We start from the raw sequence: 19,155 nt of genomic DNA on the forward strand, positions 1-19,155 counted from the left end.
ATCCAATTTATACAATGGTTCGTGAATGGTCGAAATTTGGTCGAGGTTAAATGAATATATGAACATAGTTTAAAATCCTTGTGATTCAACTTAACAAACTTTTCTTATCATGTTGGAATAATATAAAGATAAAGTTTAAATTTGGTCTGAAATTTCCGGGTTGTCACAGATTTTTCCTTCAAACGGCTGGCAGGCCATTTGGTAGGCCAATTGCAGGGGCTGATATTGCACATTTCTCATATATTTATCATGGCAATATCCGTCATTTTTAGTCCATTCGGATACGGTTTTGGTTATTATCCGCGATTATTATGAAGATTATGATTTGAGAGCCAAGAAATGTTATTTGATTGATTTATGGTGTTTATGGTGCTTTTACAACAGTTTCTATGTTATCAGGTGAATTGGGTTGTGATCAAGACAAGTTATGTGAAGAAACATGCAGGAATTGTTGAGTTCAAAAGTGCGCGCCGCACAGAAGCATGCGCACCACGCATTAGTGCTTCGCAACACATCAGTCACTCTTTATGTTCGAACAGCAAAGTTGCTTTAGAAGTGCGCACCGCACAAATTAGGTCGGCCAGTTTTCATTCGCTATAAATAGGGAGCAGTTTTCATCATAAGAGGGAATCTTTTTGGCAGCCGAATTTGAGAGCACTAGGGGCGATTTTCAGTCACTTGTGGGGAATTGCAAGGTCATTCTTGAAATGTCCCGTTCATATTGATTATAAACGTTCCATATTAATTAATTACGTTGCGAGGTTTTGACCTCTATATGAGACGTTTTTCAAAGACTGCATTCATTTTTAAAACAACCATAACCATTATTTTATCAATAAAGGTTTTAAAAACATTACGTAGATTATCAAATAATGATAATCTAAAATATACTGTTTACACACGACCATTACATAATGGTTTACAATAGAAATATATTACATCGACATCTGTTTCTTGAATGCAGTTTTTACACAATATCATACAAACATGGACTCCAAATCTTGTCCTTATTTTAGTATGCAACAGCGGAAGCTCTTAATATTTACCTGAGAATAAATATGCTTTAAACGTCAACAAAAATGTTGGTGAGTTATAGGTTTAACCTATATATATCAAATCGTAACAATAGATCACAAGATTTCATATTTCAATACACATCCCATACATAGAGATAAAAATCATTCATATGGTGAACACCTGGTAACCGACATTAACAAGATGCATATATAAGAATATCCCCATCATTCCGGGACACCCTTCGGATATGATATAAATTTCGAAGTACTAAAGCATCCGGTAATTTGGATGGGGTTTGTTAGGCCCAATAGATCTATCTTTAGGATTCGCGTCAATTAGGGTGTCTGTTCTCTAATTCTTAGATTACCCGACTTAATAAAAAGGGGCATATTCGATTTCGATAATTCAACCATAGAATGTAGTTTCACGTACTTGTGTCTATTTTGTAAATTATTTATAAAACCTGCATGTATTCTCATCCCAAAAATATTAGATTTTAAAAGTGGGACTATAACTCACTTTCACAGATATTTCCTTCCTCGAAAATAAGACTTGGCCACGGATCGATTCACGAACCTATACAAATATGTACATATATATCAAAGTATGATCAAAATATAATTACAACCATTTTTATTATGTTTTAAAGATTTGAGTGTATTAAGTCAGCTATCCTCGTTAGTAACCTACAACTAGTTGTCCACAGTTAGATGTACAAAAATAAATCGATATATATTATATTGAATCAATCCACGACCCAGTGTATACACGTCTCAGGCTAGATCACAACTCGAAATATATATATTTTTGGAATCAACCTCAACTCTGTATAGCTAACTCCAACATTACTGCATATAGAGTGTCTATGGTTGTTCCAAATAATATATATATACATGGGTCGATATGATATGTCAAAACATTCGCATACGTGTCTATGGTATCCCAAGATTACATAATATATTAGAATACATGTGTAATACAGTATAAGTTAGCTAGGATATGATTTGTATAGATTTGTTAAACATTTTCCGTAGCTAAAAAGATCAAAAATATCCAATCTTGTTTTACCCATAACTTCTTCATTTTAAATCCGTTTTGAGTGAATCAAATTGCTATGGTTTCATATTGAACTCCAATTTAAGAATCCAAACATAAACAGTATAGGTTTATAGTCGGAAATTTAAGTTACATGTCAATTATTAAAGAGGTAGTCATTTCCGTCGAAAGAACGACATCTTGATGACCATTTTGAAAAACATACTTTCACTTTGAGTTTTAAATGTCCCGTTCTTATTGATTAAAAACGTTCCATATTAATTGATTTCGTTGCGAGGTTTTGACCTCTATATGAGACGTTTTTCAAAGACTGCATTCATTTTAAAACAAACCATAACCTTTATTTCATCAATAAAGGTTTAAAAGCTTTACGTAGATTATCAAATAATGATAATATAAAATATCCTGTTTACACACGACCATTACATAATGGTTTACAATACAAATATGTTACAACAAAATAAGTTTCTTGAATGCAGTTTTTACACAATATCATACAAGCATGGACTCCAAATCTCGTCCTTATTTAAGTATGCGACAGCGGAAGCTCTTAATAATCACCTGAGAATAAACATGCTTAAAACGTCAACAAAAATGTTGGTGAGTTATAGGTTTAACCTATATATATCAAATTATAATAATAGACCACAAGATTTCATATTTCAATACACATCCCATACATAGAGATAAAAATCATTCATATGGTGAACACCTGGTAACCGACATTAACAAGATGCATATATAAGAATATCCCCATCATTCCGGGACACCCTTCGGATATGACATAAATTTCGAAGTACTAAAGCATCCGGTACTTTGGATGGGGTTTGTTAGGCCCAATAGATCTATCTTTAGGATTCGCGTCAATTAGGGTGTCTGTTCCCTAATTCTTAGATTACCAGACTTAATAAAAAGGGGCATATTCGATTTCGATAATTCAACCATAGAATGTAGTTTCCCGTACTTGTGTCTATTTTGTAAATCATTTATAAAACCTGCATGTATTCTCATCCCAAAAATATTAGATTTTAAAAGTGGGACTATAACTCACTTTCACAGATTTTTACTTCGTCGGGAAGTAAGACTTGGCCACTGGTTGATTCACGAACCTATAACAATATATACATATATATCAAAGTATGTTCAAAATATATTTACAACACTTTTAATATATTTTGATGTTTTAAGTTTATTAAGTCAGCTGTCCTAGTTAGTAACCTACAACTAGTTGTCCACAGTTAGATGTACAGAAATAAATCGATAAATATTATCTTGAATCAATCCACGACCCAGTGTATACGTATCTCAGTATTGATCACAACTCAAACTATATATATTTTGGAATCAACCTCAACCCTGTATAGCTAACTCCAACATTCACATATAGAGTGTCTATGGTTGTTCCGAAATATATATAGATGTGTCGACATGATAGGTCGAAACATTGTATACGTGTCTATGGTATCTCAAGATTACATAATATACAATACAAGTTGATTAAGTTTTGGTTGGAATAGATTTGTTACCAATTTTCACGTAGCTAAAATGAGAAAAATTATCCAATCTTGTTTTACCCATAACTTCTTCATTTTAAATCCGTTTTGAGTGAATCAAATTGCTATGGTTTCATATTGAACTCTATTTTATGAATCTAAACAGAAAAAGTATAGGTTTATAGTCGCAAAAATAAGTTACAAGTCATTTTTGTAAAGGTAGTCATTTCAGTCGAAAGAACGACGTCTAGATGACCATTTTAGAAAACATACTTCCACTTTGAGTTTAACCATAATTTTTGGATATAGTTTCATGTTCATAATAAAAATCATTTTCTCAGAATAACAACTTTTAAATCAAAGTTTATCATAGTTTTTAATTAACTAACCCAAAACAGCCCGCGGTGTTACTACGACGGCGTAAATCCGGTTTTACGGTGTTTTTCGTGTTTCCAGGTTTTAAATCATTAAGTTAGCATATCATATAGATATAGAACATGTGTTTAGTTGATTTTAAAAGTCAAGTTAGAAGGATTAACTTTTGTTTGTGAACAAGTTTAGAATTAACTAAACTATGTTCTAGTGATTACAAGTTTAAACCTTCGAATAAGATAGCTTTATATGTATGAATCGAATGATGTTATGAACATCATTACTACCTTAAGTTCCTTGGATAAACCTACTGGAAAAGAGAAAAATAGATCTAGCTTCAACGGATCCTTGGATGGCTCGAAGTTCTTGAAGCAGAATCATGACACGAAAACAAGTTCAAGTAAGATCATCACTTGAAATAAGATTGTTATAGTTATAGAAATTGAACCAAAGTTTGAATATGATTATTACCTTGTATTAGAATGATAACCTACTGTAAGAAACAAAGATTTCTTGAGGTTGGATGATCACCTTACAAGATTGGAAGTGAGCTAGCAAACTTGAAAGTATTCTTGATTTTATGAAACTAGAACTTTTGAAATTTATGAAGAACACTTAGAACTTGAAGATAGAACTTGAGAGAGATCAATTAGATGAAGAAAATTGAAGAATGAAAGTGTTTGTAGGTGTTTTTGGTCGTTGGTGTATGGATTAGATATAAAGGATATGTAATTTTGTTTTCATGTAAATAAGTCATGAATGATTACTCATATTTTTGTAATTTTATGAGATATTTCATGCTAGTTGCCAAATGATGGTTCCTACATGTGTTAGGTGACTCACATGGGCTGCTAATAGCTGATCATTGGAGTGTATATACCAATAGTACATACATCTAAAAGCTGTGTATTGTACGAGTACGAATACGGGTGCATACGAGTAGAATTGTTGATGAAACTGAACGAGGATGTAATTGTAAGCATTTTTGTTAAGTAGAAGTATTTAGATAAGTGTCTTGAAGTCTTTCAAAAGTGTATGAATACATATTAAAACACTACATGTATATACATTTTAACTGAGTCGTTAAGTCATCGTTAGTCGTTACATGTAAATGTTGTTTTGAAACCTTTAGGTTAACGATCTTGTTGAATGTTGTTAACCCATTGTTTATTATAACAAATGAGATGTTAAATTATTATATTATCATGATATTATGATATATAATATATCTTAGTATGATGTATATACAGTTAAATGTCGTTACAACGATAATCGTTACATATATGTCTCGTTTCGAAATCATTAAGTTAGTAGCCTTATTTTTACATATGTATTTCATTGTTAATACACTTAATAATATATTTACTTATCATTTAACATAATTAACCAAGTGTATCAATATCTTAATATGATTCATATGTACCTAGTAAGACGTTGTTATAACGATAATCGTTATATATATCGTTTTCGAGTTTCTTAAATTAATAGTCTCATTTTTATGTATATAACTCATTGTTAAAATACCTAATGAGATACATACTTATAATAAAAACATGTTAACTTTATATATAACCATATATATGTCATCGTATAGTTTTTATAAGTTTTAACGTTCGTTAATCACCGGTCAACTTGGGTGGTCAATTGTCTATATGAAACATATTTCAATTAATCAAGTCTTAACAAGTTTGATTGCTTAACATGTTGGAAACATTTAATCATGTAAATATCAATCTTAATTAATTTATATAAACATGGAAAAGTTCGGGTCACTACAGTACCTACCCGTTAAATAAATTTCGTCCCGAAATTTTAAGATGTTGAAGGTGTTGACGAATCTTCTGGAAATAGATGCGGGTATTTCTTCTTCATCTGATCTTCACGCTCCCAGGTGAACTCGGGTCCTCTACGAGCATTCCATCGAACCTTAACAATTGGTATATTGTTTTGCTTAAGTCTTTTAACCTCACGATCCATTATTTCGACGGGTTCTTCGATGAATTGAAGTTTTTCGTTGATTTGGATTTCATCTAACGGAATAGTGAGATCTTCTTTAGGAAAACATTTCTTCAAATTCGAGACGTGGAAAGTGTTATGTACAGCCGCGAGTTGTTGAGGTAACTCAAGTCGGTAAGCTACTGGTCCGACACGATCAATAATCTTGAATGGTCCAATATACCTTGGATTTAATTTCCCTCGTTTACCAAATGGAACAACGCCTTTCCAAGGTGCAACTTTAAGCATGACCATCTCTCCAATTTCAAATTCTATATCTTTTCTTTTAATGTCAGCGTAGCTCTTTTGTCGACTTTGGGCGTTTTTCAACCGTTGTTGAATTTGGATGATCTTCTCGGTAGTTTCTTGTATAATCTCCGGACCCGTAATCTGTCTATCCCCCAATTCACTCCAACAAATCGGAGACCTGCACTTTCTACCATAAAGTGCTTCAAATGGCGCCATCTCAATGCTTGAATGGTAGCTGTTGTTGTAGGAAAATTCTGCTAACGGTAGATGTCGATCCCATCTGTTTCCGAAATCAATAACACATGCTCGTAGCATGTCTTCAAGCGTTTGTATCGTCCTTTCGCTCTGCCCATCAGTTTGTGGATGATAGGCAGTACTCATGTCTAGACGAGTTCCTAATGCTTGCTGTAATGTCTGCCAGAATCTTGAAATAAATCTGCCATCCCTATCAGAGATAATAGAGATTGGTATTCCATGTCTGGAGACGACTTCCTTCAAATACAGTCGTGCTAACTTCTCCATCTTGTCATCTTCTCTTATTGGTAGGAAGTGTGCTGATTTGGGGAGACGATCAACTATTACCCAAATAGTATCAAAACCACTTGCAGTCCTTGGCAATTTAGTGATGAAATCCATTGTAATGTTTTCCCATTTCCATTCCGGGATTTCGGGTTGTTGAAGTAGACCTGATGGTTTCTGATGCTCAGCTTTGACCTTAGAACACGTCAAACATTCTCCTACGTATTTAGCAACATCGACTTTCATACCCGGCCACCAAAAATGTTTCTTGAGATCCTTGTACATCTTCCCCGTTCCAGGATGTATTGAGTATCTGGTTTTATGAGCTTCTCTAAGTACCATTTCTCTCATATCTCCAAATTTTGGTACCCAAATCCTTTCAGCCCTATACCGGGTTCCGTCTTCCCGAATATTAAGATGCTTCTCCGATCCTTTGGGTATTTCATCCTTTAAATTTCCCTCTTTTAAAACTCCTTGTTGTGCCTCCTTTATTTGAGTAGTAAGGTTATTATGAATCATTATATTCATAGATTTTACTCGAATGGGTTCTCTGTCCTTCCTGCTCAAGGCATCGGCTACCACATTTGCCTTCCCCGGGTGGTAACGAATCTCAAAGTCGTAATCATTCAACAATTCAATCCACCTACGCTGCCTCATATTCAGTTGTTTCTGATTAAATATGTGTTGAAGACTTTTGTGGTCAGTATATATAATACTTTTGACCCCATATAAGTAGTGCCTCCAAGTCTTTAATGCAAAAACAACTGCGCCTAATTCCAAATCATGCGTCGTATAATTTTGCTCGTGAATCTTCAATTGTCTAGATGCATAAGCAATCACCTTCGTTCGTTGCATTAATACACAACCGAGACCTTGCTTTGATGTGAAATGTCCCGTTCTTATTGATTAAAAACGTTCCATATTAATTGATTTGTTGCGAGGTTTTGACCTCTATATGAGACATTTTTCAAAGACTGCATTCATTTTTAAAACAAACCATAACCTTTATTTCATAAATAAAGGTTTAAAAAGCTTTACGTAGATACAAATATGTTACAACAAAATAAGTTTCTTGAATGCAGTTTTTACAATACAAATATGTTACAACAAAATAAGTTTCTTGAATGCAGTTTTTACACAATATCATACAAGCATGGACTCCAAATCTCATCCTTATTTAAGTATGCGACAGTGGAAGCTCTTAATAATTACCTGAGAATAAACATGCTTAAAACGTCAACAAAAATGTTGGTGAGTTATAGGTTTAACCTATATATATCAAATCATAATAATAGACCACAAAATTTCATATTTCAATACACATCCCATACATAGAGATAAAAATCATTCATATGGTGAACACCTGGTAACCGACATTAACAAGATGCATATATAAGAATATCCCCATCATTCCGGGACACCCTTCGGATATGATATAAATTTCGAAGTACTAAAACATCCGGTACTTTGGATGGGGCTTGTTGGGCCCGATAGATCTATCTTTAGGATTCGCGTCAATTAGGGTGTCTGTTCCCTAATTCTTAGATTACCAGACTTAATAAAAAGGGGCATATTCGATTTCGATAATTCAACCATAGAATGTAGTTTCATGTACTTGTGTCTATTTTGTAAATCATTTATAAAACCTGCATGTATTCTCATCCCAAAAATATTAGATTTTAAAAGTGGGACTATAACTCACTTTCGCAGATTTTTACTTCGTCGGGAAGTAAGACTTGGCCACTAGTTGATTCACGAACCTATAACAATATATACATATATATCAAAGTATGTTCAAAATATATTTACAACACTTTTAATATATTTTGATGTTTTAAGTTTATTAAGTCAGCTGTCCTCGTTAGTAACCTACAACTAGTTGTCCACAGTTAGATGTACAGAAATAAATCGATAAATATTATCTTGAATCAATCCACGACCCAGTGTATACGTATCTCAGTATTGATCACAACTCAAACTATATATATTTTGGAATCAACCTCAACCCTGTATAGCTAACTCCAACATTCACATATAGAGTGTCTATGGTTGTTCCGAAATATATATAGATGTGTCGACATGATAGGTCAAAACATTGTATACGTGTCTATGGTATCTCAAGATTACATAATATACAATACAAGTTGATAAAGTTTTGGTTGGAATAGATTTGTTACCAATTTTCACGTAGCTAAAATGAGAAAAATTATCCAATCTTGTTTTACCCATAACTTCTTCATTTTAAATCCGTTTTGAGTGAATCAAATTGCTATGGTTTCATATTGAACTCTATTTTATGAATCTAAACAGAAAAAGTATAGGTTTATAGTCGGAAAAATAAGTTACAAGTCGTTTTTTGTAAAGGTAGTCATTTCAGTCGAAAGAACGACGTCTAGATGACCAACTTAGAAAACATACTTCCACTTTGAGTTTAACCATAATTTTTGGATATAGTTTCATGTTCATAATAAAAATCATTTTCTTAGAATAACAACTTTTAAATCAAAGTTTATCATAGTTTTTAATTAACTAACCCAAAACAGCCCGCGGTGTTACTACGACGGCGTAAATCCGGTTTTACGGTGTTTTTCGTGTTTCCAGGTTTTAAATCATTAAGTTAGCATATCATATAGATGTAGAACATGTGTTTAATTGATTTTAAATGTCAAGTTAGAAGGATTAACTTTTGTTTGCGAACAAGTTTAGAATTAACTAAACTATGTTCTAGTGATTACAAGTTTAAACTTTCGAATAAGATAGCTTTATATGTATGAACCGAATGATGTTATGAACATCATTACTACCTTAAGTTCCTTGGATAAACCTACTGGAAAAGAGAAAAATGGATCTAGCTTCAACGGATCCTTGGATGGCTCGAAGTTCTTGAAGCAGAATCATGACACGAAAACAAGTTCAAGTAAGATCATCACTTGAAATAAGATTGTTATAGTTATAGAAATTGAACCAAAGTTTGAATATGATTATTACCTTGTATTAGAATGATAACCTACTGTAAGAAACAAAGATTTCTTGAGGTTGGATGATCACCTTACAAGATTGGAAGTGAGCTAGCAAACTTGAAAGTATTCTTGATTTTATGAAACTAGAACTTTTGGAATTTATGAAGAACACTTAGAACTTGAAGATAGAACTTGAGAGAGATCAATTAGATGAAGAAAATTGAAGAATGAAAGTGTTTTTAGGTGTTTTTGGTCGTTGGTGTATGGATTAGATATAAAGGATATGTAATTTTGTTTTCATGTAAATAAGTCATGAATGATTACTCATATTTTTGTAATTTTATGAGATATTTCATGCTAGTTTCCAAATGATGGTTCCCACATGTGTTAGGTGACTCACATGGGCTGCTAAGATCTGATCATTGGAGTGTATATACCAATAGTACATACATCTAAAAGCTGTGTATTGTACGAGTACGAATACGGGTGCATACGAGTAAAATTGTTGATGAAACTGAACGAGGATGTAATTGTAAGCATTTTTGTTAAGTAGAAGTATTTTGATAAGTGTCTTGAAGTCTTTCAAAAGTGTATGAATACATATTAAAACACTACATGTATATACATTTTAACTGAGTCGTTAAGTCATCGTTAGTCGTTACATGTAAATGTTGTTTTGAAACGTTTAGGTTAACGATCTTGTTGAATGTTGTTAACCCATTGTTTATTATAACAAATGAGATGTTAAATTATTAGATTATCATGATATTAATATATATAATATATCTTAGTATGATGTATATACAGTTAAATGTCGTTACAACGATAATCGTTACATATATGTCTCGTTTCGAAATCATTAAGTTAGTAGTCTTATTTTTACATATGTATTTCATTGTTAATACACTTATTAATATATTTACTTATCATTTAACATAATTAACCAAGTGTATCAATATCTTAATATGATTCATATGTACCTAGTAAGACGTTGTTATAACGATAATCGTTATATATATCATTTTCGAGTTTCTTAAATTAATAGTCTCATTTTTATGTATATAACTCATTGTTAAAATACCTAATGAGATACATACTTATAATAAAAACATGTTAACTATATATATAACCATATATATGTCATTGTATAGTTTTTACAAGTTTTAACGTTCGTGAATCACCGGTCAACTTGGGTGGTCAATTGTCTATATGAAACATATTTCAATTAATCAAGTCTTAACAAGTTTGATTGCTTAACATGTTGGAAACATTTAATCATGTAAATATCAATCTCAATTAATATATATAAACATGGAAAAGTTCGGGTCACTACAGTACCTACCCGTTAAATAAATTTCGTCCCGAAATTTTAAGCTGTTGAAGGTGTTGACGAATCTTCTGGAAATAGATGCGGGTATTTCTTCTTCATCTGATCTTCACGCTCCCAGGTGAACTCGGGTCCTCTACGAGCATTCCATCGAACCTTAACAATTGGTATCTTGTTTTGCTTAAGTCTTTTAACCTCACGATCCATTATTTCGACGGGTTCTTCGATGAATTGAAGTTTTTCGTTGATTTGGATTTCATCTAACGGAATAGTGAGATCTTCTTTAGCAAAACATTTCTTCAAATTTGAGACGTGGAAAATGTTATGTACAGCCGCGAGTTGTTGAGGTAACTCAAGTCGGTAAGCTACTGGTCCGACACGATCAATAATCTTGAATGGTCCAATATACCTTGGATTTAATTTCCCTCGTTTACCAAATCGAACAACGCCTTTCCAAGGTGAAACTTTAAGCATGACCATCTCTCCAATTTCAAATTCTATATCTTTTCTTTTAATGTCAGCGTAGCTCTTTTGTCGACTTTGGGCGGTTTTCAACCGTTGTTGAATTTGGATGATCTTCTCGGTAGTTTCTTGTATAATCTCTGGACCCGTAATCTGTCTATCCCCCACTTCACTCCAACAAATTGGAGACCTGCACTTTCTACCATAAAGTGCTTCAAACGGCGCCATCTCAATGCTTGAATGGTAGCTGTTGTTGTAGGAAAATTCTGCTAACGGTTGATGTCGATCCCAACTGTTTCCGAAATCAATAACACATGCTCGTAGCATGTCTTCAAGCGTTTGTATCGTCCTTTCGCTCTGCCCATCAGTTTGTGGATGATAAGCAGTACTCATGTCTAGACGAGTTCCTAATGCTTGCTGTAATGTCTGCCAGAATCTTGAAATAAATCTGCCATCCCTATCAGAGATGATAGAGATTGGTATTCCATGTCTGGAGACGACTTCCTTCAAATACAGTCGTGCTAACTTCTCCATCTTGTCATCTTCTCTTATTGGCAGGAAGTGTGCTGATTTGGTGAGACGATCAACTATTACCCAAATAGTATCAAAACCACTTGCAGTCCTTGGCAATTTAGTGATGAAATCCATGGTAATGTTTTCCCATTTCCATTCCGGGATTTCGGGTTGTTGAAGTAGACCTGATGGTTTCTGATGCTCAGCTTTGACCTTAGAACACGTCAAACATTCTCCTACGTATTTAGCAACATCGGCTTTCATACCCGGCCACCAAAAATTTTTCTTCAGATCCTTGTACATCTTCCCCATTCCAGGATGTATTGAGTATCTGGTTTTATGAGCTTCTCGAAGTACCATTTCTCTCATATCTCCAAATTTTGGTACCCAAATCCTTTCAGCCCTATACCGGGTTCCGTCTTCCTGAATATTAAGATGCTTCTCCGATCCTTTGGGTATTTCATCCTTTAAATTTCCCTCTTTTAAAACTCCTTGTTGCGCCTCCTTTATTTGAGTAGTAAGGTTATTATGAATCATTATATTCATAGATTTTACTCGAATGGGTTCTCTGTCCTTCCTGCTCAAGGCATCGGCTACCACATTTGCCTTCCCCGGGTGGTAACGAATCTCAAAGTCGTAATCATTCAACAATTCAATCCACCTACGCTGCCTCATATTCAGTTGTTTCTGATTAAATATATGTTGAAGACTTTTGTGGTCGGTATATATAATACTTTTGACCCCATATAAGTAGTGCCTCCAAGTCTTTAATGCAAAAACAACCGCTCCTAATTCCAAATCATGCGTCGTATAATTTTGTTCGTAAATCTTCAATTGTCTAGACGCATAAGCAATCACCTTCGTTCGTTCCATTAATACACAACCGAGACCTTGCTTTGATGCATCACAATAAATCACAAAATCATCATTCCCTTCAGGCAATGACAATATAGGTGCCGTAGTTAGCTTTTTCTTCAATAACTGAAACGCTTTCTCTTGTTCATCATTCCATTCAAATTTCTTCCCTTTATGCGTTAATGCAGTCAAGGGTTTTGCTATTCTGGAAAAGTCTTGGATGAACCTTCTGTAGTAATCAGCTAGTCCTAAAAACTGGCGTATGTGTTTCGGAGTTTTCGGGGTTTCCCACTTTTCAACAGTTTCTATCTTTGCCGGATCCACCTTAATACCTTCTTTGTTCACTATGTGACCGAGGAATTGAACTTCTTCCAACCAAAATGCACACTTTGAAAACTTAGCGTACAATTCTTCCTTCCTCAATACTTCTAACACCTTTCTCAAATGTTCACCGTGTTCTTGGTCATTCTTTGAGTAAATATGTATGTCATCAATGAAAACAATGACAAACTTGTCAAGGTATGGTCCACACACTCGGTTCATAAGGTCCATGAACACAGCTGGTGCATTAGTTAAACCAAACGGCATGACCATAAACTCGTAATGACCGTAACGTGTTCTGAAAGCAGTCTTTGGAATATCATCTTCTTTCACCCGCATTTGATGATACCCGGAACGTAAGTTAATCTTTGAATAAACAGACGAGCCTTGTAGTTGATCAAATAAGTCGTCGATTCTCGGTAGTGGGTAGCGGTTCTTGATGGTAAGTTTGTTCAACTCTCGGTAGTCGATACACAACCTGAATGTACCATCTTTCTTCTTGATAAACAAAACAGGAACTCCCCACGGTGATGTGCTTGGTCGAATGAAACCACGCTCTAAAAGTTCTTGTAATTGGCTTTGCAGTTCTTTCATCTCGCTGGGTGCGAGTCTGTAAGGAGCATGAGCTATTGGTGCAGCTCCTGGTACAAGATCTATTTGAAATTCAACAGATCGATGTGGGGGTAATCCCGGTAATTCTTTCGGAAATACATCGGGAAATTCTTTTGCAATGGGAACATCATTGATGCTCTTTTCTTCAGTTTGTACTTTCTCGACGTGTGCTAGAACAGCATAGCAACCTTTTCTTATTAGTTTTTGTGCCTTCAAATTACTAATAAGATGTAGCTTCGTGTTGCCCTTTTCTCCGTACACCATTAAGGGTTTTCCTTTTTCTCGTATAATGCGAATTGCATTTTTGTAACAGACGATCTCTGCTTTCACTTCTTTCAACCAGTCCATACCGATTATCACATCAAAACTCCCTAACTCTACTGGTATCAAATCAATCTTAAATGTTTCGCTAACCAGTTTAATTTCTCGATTCCGACATATATTATCTGTTGAAATTAATTTACCATTTGCTAATTCGAGTAAAAATTTACTATCCAAAGGCGTCAATGGACAACTTAATTTAGCACAAAAATCTCTACTCATATAGCTTCTATCCGCACCCGAATCAAATAAAACGTAAGCAGATTTATTGTCAATAAGAAACGTACCCGTAACAAGCTCCGGGTCTTCCTGTGCCTCTGCCGCATTAATATTGAAAACTCTTCCGCGGCCTTGTCCATTCGTGTTCTCCTGGTTCGGGCAATTTCTAATAATGTGGCCCGTTTTTCCACATTTATAACAAACTACATTGGCATAACTTGCTCCGACACTACTTGCTCCACCATTACTCGTTCCGACACCATTTGTTCCTTTCGTTCTATTAACCCCTGGTCCGTAGACCTCACACTTCGCCGCGCTATGACCATTTCTTTTACACTTGTTGCAAAATTTGGTGCAGAACCCCGAGTGATACTTTTCACACCTTTGGCATAGCTGCCTCTGATTGTTGTTGTTGTTGCGGTTATTATTGTTGCTGGGATGATTGTTGTAGTTGCTGTTGTTGTTGTTGTTGTTGTTGTTGTTGTTGTTGTTGTTGTTGTTGTTGTTGTTGTTGTTGTTGTTGTTGTTGGGCCGTTTGTTGTAGTTGCGATTGATGTTACGATTGTTGGGATAATTGTTGCGATTATTGTTGTAATTGCTGTTGTTGTTGTATTGGTGATTCTTATCACCGTTTTCCTCCCACTTTCTTTTGACTTGCTTCACATTGGCCTCTTCAGCAGTCTGTTCTTTAATTCTTTCTTCAATCTGGTTCACTAGTTTGTGAGCCATTCTACATGCCTGTTGTATAGAGGCGGGCTCGTGTGAACTTATATCTTCTTGGATTCTTTCCGGTAATCCTTTCACAAACGCGTCGATCTTCTCTTCCTCATCTTCGAATGCTCCCGGACACAATAAGCACAATTCTGTGAATCGTCTTTCGTACGTGGTAATATCAAATCCTTGGGTTCGTAACCCTCTAAGTTCTGTCTTGAGCTTATTGACCTCGGTTCTGGGACGGTACTTCTCGTTCATCAAGTGCTTGAATGCTGACCACGGTAGTGCGTACGCATCGTCTTGTCCCACTTACTCTAGATAGGTATTCCACCATGTTAACGCAGAACCTGTGAAGGTATGCGTAGCGTACTTCACTTTGTCCTCTTCAGTACACTTACTTATAGCAAACACCGATTCGACCTTCTCGGTCCACCGTTTCAATCCGATCGGTCCTTCGGTTCCATCAAATTCCAAAGGTTTGCAGGCAGTGAATTCTTTGTAGGTGCATCCTACACGATTTCCTGTACTGCTAGATCCAAGGTTATTGTTGGTATGTAGCGCAGCCTGTACTGCGGCTATGTTTGAAGCTAGAAAAGTACGGAATTCCTCTTCATTCATATTCACGGTGTGTCGAGTAGTCGGTGCCATTTCCTTCAAAATAGTCAAATGGAACAAGTTAATCATACATAATATTAAGAGTAGTTAATAGTATTTCGTAGCATAATATGAACTCATTTATAAAAGCTTTTTCTTCATATTAGCGTTTTATAAGATTAAATTCGGGTAGTACCTACCCGTTAAGTTCATACTTAGTAGCTAATATACAATTCAACTACTACAATTCTATATGAAAAACTGATTGTAATAGTATTTCGCGTTCAAACTTTTATACAATATTTTACAAACTTACAATACCGCTTATTTTACATAAAGCATGAAATATAGCACGCAATAACTTTGATACAAGATAGTTGTGAAGATAATTCTAGCTAGTACACAAGTCGTTCAGCAAAGGCAATAAAGACACGTAATTCATACGTCCAGAAACAAGTCATGCATTCTGGTTTTACTAGGACTACTTCCCATCCTTGGTCTTGTGGAACATAACCGTTATGGCCGTTGATAAGACAGCGTGTTGTAACGTCATCAAAGGGACGAGGGTTACGTAATGACCAACAGTCTCGTAATAACCTAAAAACCTCATTTCTTACCCCAATTACCGACTCCGTCACTTGTGGGAACGTTTTGTTTAATAGTTGTAGCCCGATGTTCTTGTTCTCACTTTGGTGAGAAGCGAACATTACTAACCCGTAAGCATAACATGCTTCTTTATGTTGCATGTTAGCCGCTTTTTCTAAATCACGAAGTCCTATATTCGGATATACTGAGTCAAAATAATTTCTTAACCCGTTGCTTAAAATAGCATTTGGGTTCCCCGCAATATATGCGTCAAAGTAAACACATCGTAACTTATGGATTTCCCAATGTGATATCCCCCATCTTCCGAACGAAAGCCTTTTATAAACCAAGGCATTCTTGGAACGTTCTTCGAATGTCTTACAAACTGATCTCGCCTTAAATAGTTGTGCCGAGGAATTCTGACCGACTCTAGACAAGATTTCATCAATCATGTCTCCGGGTAGGTCTCTTAAAATATTGGTTGTCTATCCATTTTGTGTTTTTATACTGTAAAATACACAAGAGTTAGTTTCATAAAAAAAATACTTATTAATACAAGCAATTTTTACATATATCATAAAGCATAAGCACACTATATTACATATATTACACCACACAAATATAACTATCTTATTCCGACTCGCTCGTTTCTTCTTGTTCGGTTTTGGTTCGTTTTGCCAAGTTTCTAGGGATATATGATGTTCCCCTAATACGAGCCGTCGTTATCCACATTGGTTTAGAAAAACCTGGTGGTTTAGAGGTTCCCGGGTCATTGTTACAACTTAAGGACTTCGGGGGTTGACGATACATATAAAGTTCATCGGGGTTGGAATTAGATTTCTCTATTTTTATGCCCTTTCCCTTATTATTTTCTTTTGCCTTTTTAAATTCAGTTGGGGTAATTTCTATAACATCATCGGAATTCTCGTAGGAATCCGATTCATCGGAGAATTGGTAATCCTCCCAATATTTTGCTTCCTTGGCGGAAACACCATTGACCATAATTAACCTTGGTCGGTTGGTTGAGGATTCTCTTTTACTTAACCGTTTTATTATTTCCCCCACCGGTTCTATTTCTTCTTCCGGTTCCGATTCTTCTTCCGGTTCCGATTCTTCTTCCGGTTCCGACTCTTCTTCCGGTTCCTCTTCGGGAACTTGTGAATCAGTCCACGAATCATTCCAATTTACATTTAACTCTTCATTATTATTAGGTGAGTCAGTGGGACTTGTTCTAGAGGTAGACATCTATCACATAATATCAAACACGATAAGAGATTAATATATCACATAATATTCATATGTTAAAAATATATAGTTTCCAACAAAAATGTTAAGCAATCATTTTTAAAGAAAACACGGTCGAAGTCCAGACTCACTAATGCATCCTAACAAACTCGATAAGACACACTAATGCAAATTTTCTGGTTCTCTAAGACCAACGCTCGGATACCAACTTAAATGTCCCGTTCTTATTGATTAAAAACGTTCCATATTAATTGATTTCGTTGCGAGGTTTTGACCTCTATATGAGACGTTTTTCAAAGACTGCATTCATTTTAAAACAAACCATCACCTTTATTTCATTAATAAAGGTTTAAAAGCTTTACGTAGATTATCAAATAATGATAATCTAAAATATCCTGTTTACACACGACCATTACATAATGGTTTACAATACAAATATGTTACAATAAAATAAGTTTCTTGAATGCAGTTTTTACACAATATCATACAAGCATGGACTCCAAATCTCGTCCTTATTTAAGTATGCGACAGTGGAAGCTCTTAATAATCACCTGAGAATAAACATGCTTAAAACGTCAACAAAAATGTTGGTGAGTTATAGGTTTAACCTATATATATCAAATCATAATAATAGACCACAAGATTTCATATTTCAATACACATCCCATACATAGAGATAAAAATCATTCATATGGTGAACACCTGGTAACCGACATTAACAAGATGCATATATAAGAATATCCCCATCATTCCGGGACACCCTTCGGATATGACATAAATTTCGAAGTACTAAAGCATCCGGTACTTTGGATGGGGTTTGTTAGGCCCAATAGATCTATCTTTAGGATTCGCGTCAATTAGGGTGTCTGTTCCCTAATTCTTAGATTACCAGACTTAATAAAAAGGGGCATATTCGATTTCGATAATTCAACCATAGAATATAGTTTCACGTACTTGTGTCTATTTTGTAAATCATTTATAAAACCTGCATGTATTCTCATCCCAAAAATATTAGATTTTAAAAGTGGGACTATAACTCACTTTCACAGATTTTTACTTCGTCGGGAAGTAAGACTTGGCCACTGGTTGATTCACGAACCTATAACAATATATACATATATATCAAAGTATGTTCAAAATATATTTACAACACTTTTAATATATTTTGATGTTTTAAGTTTATTAAGTCAGCTGTCCTCGTTAGTAACCTACAACTAGTTGTCCACAGTTAGATGTACAGAAATAAATCGATAAATATTATCTTGAATCAATCCACGACCCAGTGTATACGTATCTCAGTATTGATCACAACTCAAACTATATATATTTTGGAATCAACCTCAACCCTGTATAGCTAACTCCAACATTCACATATAGAGTGTCTATGGTTGTTCCGAAATATATATAGATGTGTCGACATGATAGGTCGAAACATTGTATACGTGTCTATGGTATCTCAAGATTACATAATATACAATACAAGTTGATAAAGTTATGGTTGGAATAGATTTGTTACCAATTTTCACGTAGCTAAAATGAGAAAAATTATCCAATCTTGTTTTACCCATAACTTCTTCATTTTAAATCCGTTTTGAGTGAATCAAATTGCTATGGTTTCATATTGAACTCTATTTTATGAATCTAAACAGAAAAAGTATAGGTTTATAGTCGGAAAAATAAGTTACAAGTCGTTTTTTGTAAAGGTAGTCATTTCAGTCGAAAGAAC

The sequence above is a fragment of the Rutidosis leptorrhynchoides genome, chromosome 8 (genome assembly GCF_046630445.1).
Source record: "Rutidosis leptorrhynchoides isolate AG116_Rl617_1_P2 chromosome 8, CSIRO_AGI_Rlap_v1, whole genome shotgun sequence".
Lineage (NCBI taxonomy): Eukaryota > Viridiplantae > Streptophyta > Magnoliopsida > Asterales > Asteraceae > Rutidosis > Rutidosis leptorrhynchoides.